The sequence below is a fragment of the Phyllostomus discolor genome, chromosome 1, assembly GCF_004126475.2.
Source record: "Phyllostomus discolor isolate MPI-MPIP mPhyDis1 chromosome 1, mPhyDis1.pri.v3, whole genome shotgun sequence".
NCBI lineage: Eukaryota > Metazoa > Chordata > Mammalia > Chiroptera > Phyllostomidae > Phyllostomus > Phyllostomus discolor.
Window position 1 is genome coordinate 183836919 of NC_040903.2, and position 8328 is coordinate 183845246.

The 8328-nt window shown below is 37.6% G+C and overlaps 1 long non-coding RNA gene across 1 annotated transcript; it reads right to left on the reverse strand.

The window, feature by feature from the left end:
* Nucleotides 1–345: 345 nt before the first annotated feature.
* On the reverse strand, nucleotides 346–1563 carry LOC118497004. The gene is made up of 2 exons (XR_004899546.1): nucleotides 1127–1563; nucleotides 346–738 (listed from the first exon to the last, which is right to left on the reverse strand). It is a non-coding gene; the product is annotated as an uncharacterized LOC118497004 (long non-coding RNA).
* Nucleotides 1564–8328: the final 6765 nt, after the last annotated feature.

Below are 8328 nucleotides of genomic sequence, written 5' to 3' on the forward strand. Positions count from 1 at the left end.
GCAGGTTTGTGAAGGGTAATTTAGCATTTTTGATATCTGAGCTTCTGGTATTATGCCTTCTTTTGGCCAACATCTTCCTTTGTCTCATCATTAACATTTTTACTCAGTAACTACTAATACAGAAGGGAATGAACAGTCTGTGGAGGGAAGGGGTTTGATGTGTTTCCCAGTTTGCAATGACTTTAACCAGGCAGGGTTTTAGAGAGAGATGGCATATTGCAGTTTCAACTTCACCACCCATATAAATGGAGAATACACTGTTGAAGAGGTAATGGTCATTTTCAATGTCTCTAGCATCCTGTGCTTCCCTGAGTTCTTCAGCCAGTCTAGACATGATGGTCTGTGCCACGGGGATTTAAGTTTCTTCTGGCTTTAAGCACATTTGGCTTTACAGTAGATATGTGTATTGCCCATTGCCCCTGCCTTGGGGGTATATTCCTCCTCTTTCTATGTGGTACAAGTGAGGGCAACGTCACCATCCCTATGTGACCTAGGCCTAGCCAACCAGAGTGTTCTACCTCCTAACCACAATGAGGTTCAGGGATCGAGAAGGATATGGGATCCGAGCCAGTCCAGAGTTCATCTTGAGACTTAACTGCCAGAGCAGGAAAGACGTTTTCTCTTCCTCATTGACAAGCTATCAGAATAATATAAGCCTCATGTATCTTGTGGCCATTTTCCCTGACCCTTGGGGGGCAGCCATCTGCTACAAAAGAGAATGCAGCCAACACCTAGGACCTGAGAGTTAGAGACAGAGAAAAAACCAAGTTCTGATTTACCCAGCCACGCCTTTCCAGCTGCCCTGCCATGGGACTCTTCTAGCACACAGCCAGCAAACAGCCCTTTCCAAACTTAAGTACTTGGATATGAATTTGTGATTAAAATAAATTTTTAAATTTGATTTTTCAAAAAGGTGATATCATACCTGAAATAACAGGTACAGGGTGAAACCTTCTCCTCCATATTGTCCCATCTGCCCAGTTTCCACCCTGTAGGTTAACATTCTCAGTTTTTTAATGTAACCTTATAGATTTTCTTCATGCATATACCAGCAACTATAAAACTATTTCTCTATTTTCCTCTATTTTAATACAAAAAGTATCACATTAAACATATTGCTTTCTACCTTGCTTTTTTCATCTAACAGTGGATCTTGTCAGTCTTCTCCTGTCAGTGGGCAGGGAGCTTTGTCACTCCTTTCAGCAGCTAGGTAGTGTTACAGGACTCATTCTGATCAGAAGAATCTTGGAAATGTGGGTTGGTTTTGAGGAGCTGGGTTAACGCCATGAGAAAACAGTTTCACTCCACGGCAAAGAGCATACAGAATTTCTAGACCCATCTTTTAAGTAAATCTAAATCTCCTTTTTTCTTTAACATCTTAACAAGCTTATTATTTCTCAGAGGTTAACATCAAACTTTAAGGTTACATTTGCCACAGAAATTTTGAATAACTCCTATATTATCTTGAAAAATGAACCCAGGGCAAATAGGTTATAAACTGAAGGCCTGTGATTCAATTTGGTTTACAAATATGTGTTCTTTGTACAGTATTTTTAAATTTTTGAAAATTATTTGGAAATGGTTAAAATTTTTTAATTGGATTATTTCATAATATTTAAATGTTTCATTTGATATTAAAATATAGACTTATGATTTCCACGGACAGCTTGGATTACTCGTCGCCACAAGGCAACAACAAGCTGAAGTTCTGCAGCGCGCACTCACCTAGAGCACTTCCTTTACAGTTCTCCACAGCTCCTACCGCTTCCTGTAGTCCCCAGCTGTAAGGCCAAAGGCTTCTTGCCATATGTTCTTATTACATATTATTATTTCTCCATAATGTGACTCAATAAGCACCTGTGTGGCTCCTATGGTCATTAGATTGTGTGGCTTTAATATATTTGAATTCTGAGGATCTTCAAGAAGACCCCTTCAAAGAAGAGTTATTTTTCCAAGACAGTATTAGACATACTCAGGGGAAGAAACAAAGTCATTCTTTTTTTCCATCTTCTTCGTTAATTTCTTTAATCTAATAGTGAAAAAAAAGGAAAAAATACTACCATGTAGAGAAAACTCAATACATAAAGTACTTATATAAAGGTTTTCTTGCTCATTCTAATTGGCATAATTATTGCATAATCAGCTTTCTTTCTACCTTTGATTTGGTTCTTGATCATGGGGAAATCAGCATCTTCAATTACTCAGTCCTTCCTAAGGTCAACTCTAGATTTCAGGTAAAAGCTGAGACCCAAGAAAATATCTGTATTCCCCACTGTTCCCAGCACAGTATAGTCCAGGGCAGATACTCAGTAAAGACATGTTGAACTACCACTTAAAGATGGCAAGTTAAAAATGAGACATTTCCTGTGGCAACCTTACAAAACACACATACACACAAAGGATTTTTTTTTAAAAGGCATAAGTCTCAAAGACAATGGGGAAGGAGGTGATAGCAATAAAATGTTGGAAGCTGGAAAGCAGGAGACAGGTATGTTACCTAATAAACCAAAGAAAGTTGAATCCTAATGCAATGATGGGGAAAGCAAAACACCAGCGTCCATCCCTTCTTCTACCTGGCAGAGAACTGGGGCCTGGTTCCCTCAGAGAGCTAAGAAAAGAGGGCTTGTGGACTGGGGCCTTTAGGAACAGTTAGTGGTATGGACACCATACTGAAAAGAGGAGAATTAAGTAAAATCTGTATGCACATGAAATGTTGAAACCACCGCCAACACTCTTCCCCAGCTTGGCTCCCAGAAAGCAGACAGTGAGGTTCATATCACGCAAGAGTGAGAAAGTTTCTTCTTTGGAAATCTGACCTCACCAAGAAAAATGACCTAGAAATACTGATGTGAGCTGGACATTCTCATACACAGAGCTGCCCAACCATGCCACAGTGAGACCCACAGTCATCAGGCCTCCCTGGCTAAGCACAGACCTTCCACCGAGCTTTTAAGTGATACAATCTTAATTATTACTGAGCAGGCAAGAATCCCCAGGTATATGAGGAAGACCTTCAACATCAAAAACAAAGTCCAAATGAACGAAAGAAAAAAGAGATGAATTGCAACTTGGAAGAAACAAAGACTATAGGAGATGAAAGCCTTTTTTAAAATAGCTATCATTAAAATGTTCAGAGAAATAAGAGATAATATTGCAAACATGAAACTAGAGCTTCTAGTACAAAGAAACAGAAAGATATAAAAAAAGAATTCTTGGAAATTAAAAGTATAATAACAGAAATTAGAATTTAATGAATGAATTAGAAGAGAAACTGAAAAATTCTCCTAGAAATTAGATTAAAAACAAATAGTAAATATAAGTATATTTACTTAGTCATAGGAAAATTAGAGAAATACAGGAGATCTAACACCTGAATAATAGGATGACAGGAAAAATGAAAATTTCCCCAAATTATGAACATAGAAAATGCACATAGAAAATGTCCAATATAGTTAATAAAAACAGAATTATATTAGGCTTATAAATGTAAGGTGTCAGAACTCAGAGGACAGTGAAAAGATTCATGATGTTTCCAAACAGAGAAAACAGATTAGATTGAGATTGAAAACCAGATGAAAATTCTCAGAGGAATACAAGGAACTAGTAGAAAATAGAGCATTGCCTTCAACTATCAGTGAAAATAACTTCCATTCTGTAATTCTAGGCTCAGTCAAAATATCTCTTAAATGAGACATTTTCAGAGATTCAAGGTCCCACAGGTTTGTTTCCTATGAATCCTTTTTGATGTAACTTTTGGAGGAGGTCCTTTCTCCATCACACAAAAAAGGGGGGACAAGGGGAGAAAGCCAATTAAGAACAAACTTGGAGTCCAATAAACTGAGGATCCTAAACATTTGAGAGGCAAAGAGGGTCTGTGGGACAAAAGTAGTCAGATGCCAGCCTAGGCCGTGTTGGAATAACAGTTCTCCCTATATTCCACATGACGGGCATATCCGTCATGTTAGCCATTCGCTTAACACAAGACACACACTTCTCAGACCTGATTCACGTCGTGATTGCTGATATCCAGGCAGGTAAGATGGGTGTGGGTGCGAGTGTGGGTGCGGGATGGGAGTATTTTTCACAAGTCTCATACACTTTTTAAAGAAAGGATTAGTTTTGGGGTCACATTTTCCTATTCCTCTATCCCCAACTTCCCCCAAATCTATAAAGACCTATGTAACAGAAATAAAATCTTAAATATCCTTTGTTTTCAATCAGTTTTTTTAAATTTTAGAATACCTTTAGAATACTCTGGGGGGCTTACAGAAAAGTCACAAAAATACTAGACAAAGTCCCCCAATGCACCTCACACAGTTCCTCCATTGTTAACGTCTTATAGCAGCTCATTCGACAGAACCAGAGAGTCATTGTCAGGACTTTACTGTTAAGTGAACCCCATAGTTTACTCTGTTTCACTAATTTTTCCCTGTTCTGGGATCCTATTCCAGGTTATCATGTTATATTTATTTATCATGTCTCCTCAGCCTCTTCTGGTCTGTGACAACGTCTCAGGTTCTCTTTGTTTTGGTGACTTTGGCTGTTTTGAGGAGTCCTGATTAGGTATTTTGTACAATGTCCCCCAGTTTGTGTTTGTCTGATGTTATTATCATGGTTAGCCTGGGGCATGGAGATGACGTATCCCTCTCTTCATGTCATATAAGGGCTACACACTGCCAATATGACTCATCACTGATGATGTTCACCCTGATCACCGGGCCCAGACAGCTTGTGGCCCCATTTCTCCGTTGGAAAGTCACTTCTTTCTCCTTCCCAGAAGCAAGTCACTAAGCACAGCCCATACTCAAAGAGTGAAGAGCTCAGTTCCACCTCTTTGAGGAGCTGTGGTAAGTACCTACAAAAACTATTTGGAACTCTTCCTTGGAAAAGGTCATTTGTTCAGTTGTGGATTCCTGGATATTTATTTTATACTTTAGATTATAAGCTAGCTTGTTTATTTTGTTGCCCAAATTGTTCCAGGTTTGTCCATTGGTAGTTCTTTTATTAGGTTGACTCCTATTTTCCTTTAACATGCCTAATTTTTTGTTTCTTTGTTTGTTCGTTTTTGTTTTTTAAGCACTTCCCTACTCTTGGGCAGTACAGGATGCTCCAAGTTCATGAATAATCACTGCCTCCACCCTGAATCCCAAACGCCATTTTCCCAAGGAGCCTACTTCCTTTTATTAGAAAAGGTCACAGACCCCTAATTTATTGTGAGTTTTCTAAGGACTCCCCCCACCCCACCTTAAAAGCTATTTGGAATACCAGGGAAAGAAAAAGATGTTGATAACGCACTTCAGGATTAATACAAACTTTATTTAACACCTTACTACTAGACAGAGACTATATTAGTTGTCTCTTATCCTAGAAAAACAGTACTACAAATTGAAATTTTCAGTCTTAACCTTATACCTTTAGAAATGTTACTTAACTAATATGTTATAATCCATCTGAAGAAGGCTAAATAGGTATTCCAAGAATGAGTTTCAGTGATATTAAGTATTTTAAAAGCAGGAATCCCATAAGTATACAAGATAGTCTTCACATTTTCATTAGGAATAACGAACAGATTTTAAATCCTATATTCTGAGTCTTTCACTGTGTTCATTGCCAGTGCCATTTTTAAAAATCTATATTAAGGGGGAAAACAGATGTTTTCACTCTACACATAAAATGAATAACCAACACTAGAATTGAAAAACTGCTTCAGAAAGGGGCAGTTACATTAAATTAATCTGAAATCTATACTACATAAATGTGAATTCAAAGTTAATTGTATTTTTCCCTAAAAGCTCCATCTGTACTTATACATACAAGGCCCAACTCAGCTGTCTGTGTCAAATGACATAATCCAGTTATCAGACTTACGAAGGGATGTAAACACTTTAGTGAAAGGGGAAATACGTTATTATTTTTGTTAAAAGTAAGTTTTGCAATTCAAAGGGTTTGTTCATTTGGGTCTCCGAGTTCCTCCTTTCAGCATGAGAGAGTCTTGAAGGTGGTATCTTTGCTTCAAAGGATTTTGCTTTCAAATCTAACTTTTGCTTTGAAAACAACCAAAAAGAAACTAAGTGTATCAGAACCATACCTAATCCCCTAGGAGACAGCATTGCATCGAGTTTATTAAAATTAAACACTTCTTTTTTTTTTCTCTTCCCCAAACAGGCATCTGGTAATAAAGGCAAATCAGCTGGGTTAGGATAAAACAGGCAATGCTTTTCCTTCACTAGTTCATTTGGAAAAGTTGCTTTGCTAATTAAGAAAAATTTAATGGATTTTCCTTGTATTAAAATAAAGGTGATTGCTTCATGGCAACAATGTACTCATTGGAGAAAGTCATTACATTTATGTATTGTGTTTTCATGTAAATACTTCTGCCAAAACGTATTAACAAGGAATATAATATTATGGTTCATGGGCCATCTGAAAAGAGTGATTGCATAACTAAGTAATCAGTGAAAACAAAGTAAATGTTCCTCTTGAGTTTGTGCAATAAAAATGGAATTAGAATTATCCAGGCTCAAAAATGCAAATATAAAGCATCTCTACCAGCAGAAAAATGAACATTTAAAAGCAAAACTTGTCTATTAAGGCCAGTGTTTTAGTTCCTCTGGAAAGTCTTAGTTTGATTTCAGAACCGATCTCATCAGAATTCACTTCATGCATTTTTATAAAGTAATCAAATATTGCACTCGCTCTTTTTAAAACAATGAAATTATCATTCATTCTCCTGAACACAAGCTCACTGATATTCTGAACACATTTTGAGGAAAATTAATGCTAATCAGTGTAGCGGCAGCTAGCAAAATAGCACTTTAATGTATTAAACAGTAACATAAGATTAAACTCACAGTAAACTCAAGAGCAAATAACCAATATCAATTTAAACAGATTAAATCCTGAGAAAGAGCAAAGGTTAGAAGAGATCTGAAGCAATAACCCAATTCTAGTGAGAACAATAGGCCTTGCACTAGACAACAGCAGCCCCTGCCGGAAGCTCGAGGCCACCAGGACAGGCATTCTCCAGGCTGCAGGGCAGGCTGGGCTGGGGGACAGGCACCTGTGCGGGTGCGCCACCGGCACCCACCTGGCAGGTGAGGCTGCGGCCATGGAATGCAAGTGCACCTTCAGTTCCAGAATCGTTTCTTCTCTGTTGGCGTCATCATAAACCGCAGTTTGATCACCTAGCTTTTTAAAATTATTTCTCAAGTATAAGTGAAAAAGAAATTGTTTCAGAAGGTTTTGTTAATAAACATTTAGAGTGCCCTTTTTAAAGAAAGCTTAAATGCTGTGATAAATACTTGACAGGAACCAGCACTCTGCTCATGGAATATTTTTAATTAGGTTTCCTAAGAATTCCCCCAGAGCTCAAAATTGTTCCTGTTGCAAGTCGAGAATGTTTCTGAGGGCACTTTAGTCTGACACCCCAACAAGCGTAGTGGTGGCTGTACATATACATCTGTACACAAATACATATGTACACACATATGTGTATGTGTGTGTGTGTGTATATATACATATCATGCAACCCATGGTTCAAAGTTGAACCTGGAAAAGCCTTACTAATTGGAAAGTTCACCCTCAGTTTGCCGCTTAAGTGTTCATACTTATGGCTTTTTTTTTCTATTTTCTGTTTTGGGGAGTGGGGGTATAATTAAATATCCTTAACAATCACTTATAAAAAGAAATATGAAAACATCTGAGAAATGATAAAAGGCAATGATTTGACAGACTAACCATCTATAAAACATCTTCATTTAAAAATTAATGCAAAATGCCCTGGAAGGTATGGCGCAGTTGGTTGGAGCATCTTCCCTTAACCGAAGGGTTGCAGGTTCGATTCCCTGTCAGGGCACATACCTAGGTTGTAGGTTTGATCTCCAGTTGGGGCACGTGTTGAGAAGGCAACTGATTGATGTTTCTCTCTCACATCAATGTTTCTCTCTCTCCCTTCCTCTCTCTCTAAAAAAAGCAGTGAAAAAAAAAACTGTCCTCAGGTAAGTATATTTTAAAAATTAATGTAAAATGCCCAACAATATTTTGAATGTAGCAATTCAACTAAATCAAGTATTTAAACTATTATGTCATATAACTAAAGAAAACCTCAGTCAAGCTGACTTGCTAAATGTGTATAAATCCCACAAGCACAAGTACAGCTGAACTGGAAACAAATAATCAGGCACGATCATTTTAACAGATGGGGCCAGCGAGAGAGAGTGAATGGAAGAAAAAAGGAAATTGAACCAGGCACTAAAACCAGATTTGTCTTGGAAAAAAAGCATAAATTATTATGAAAAATGATCATGAAACATCTCTCAACTTTGCATT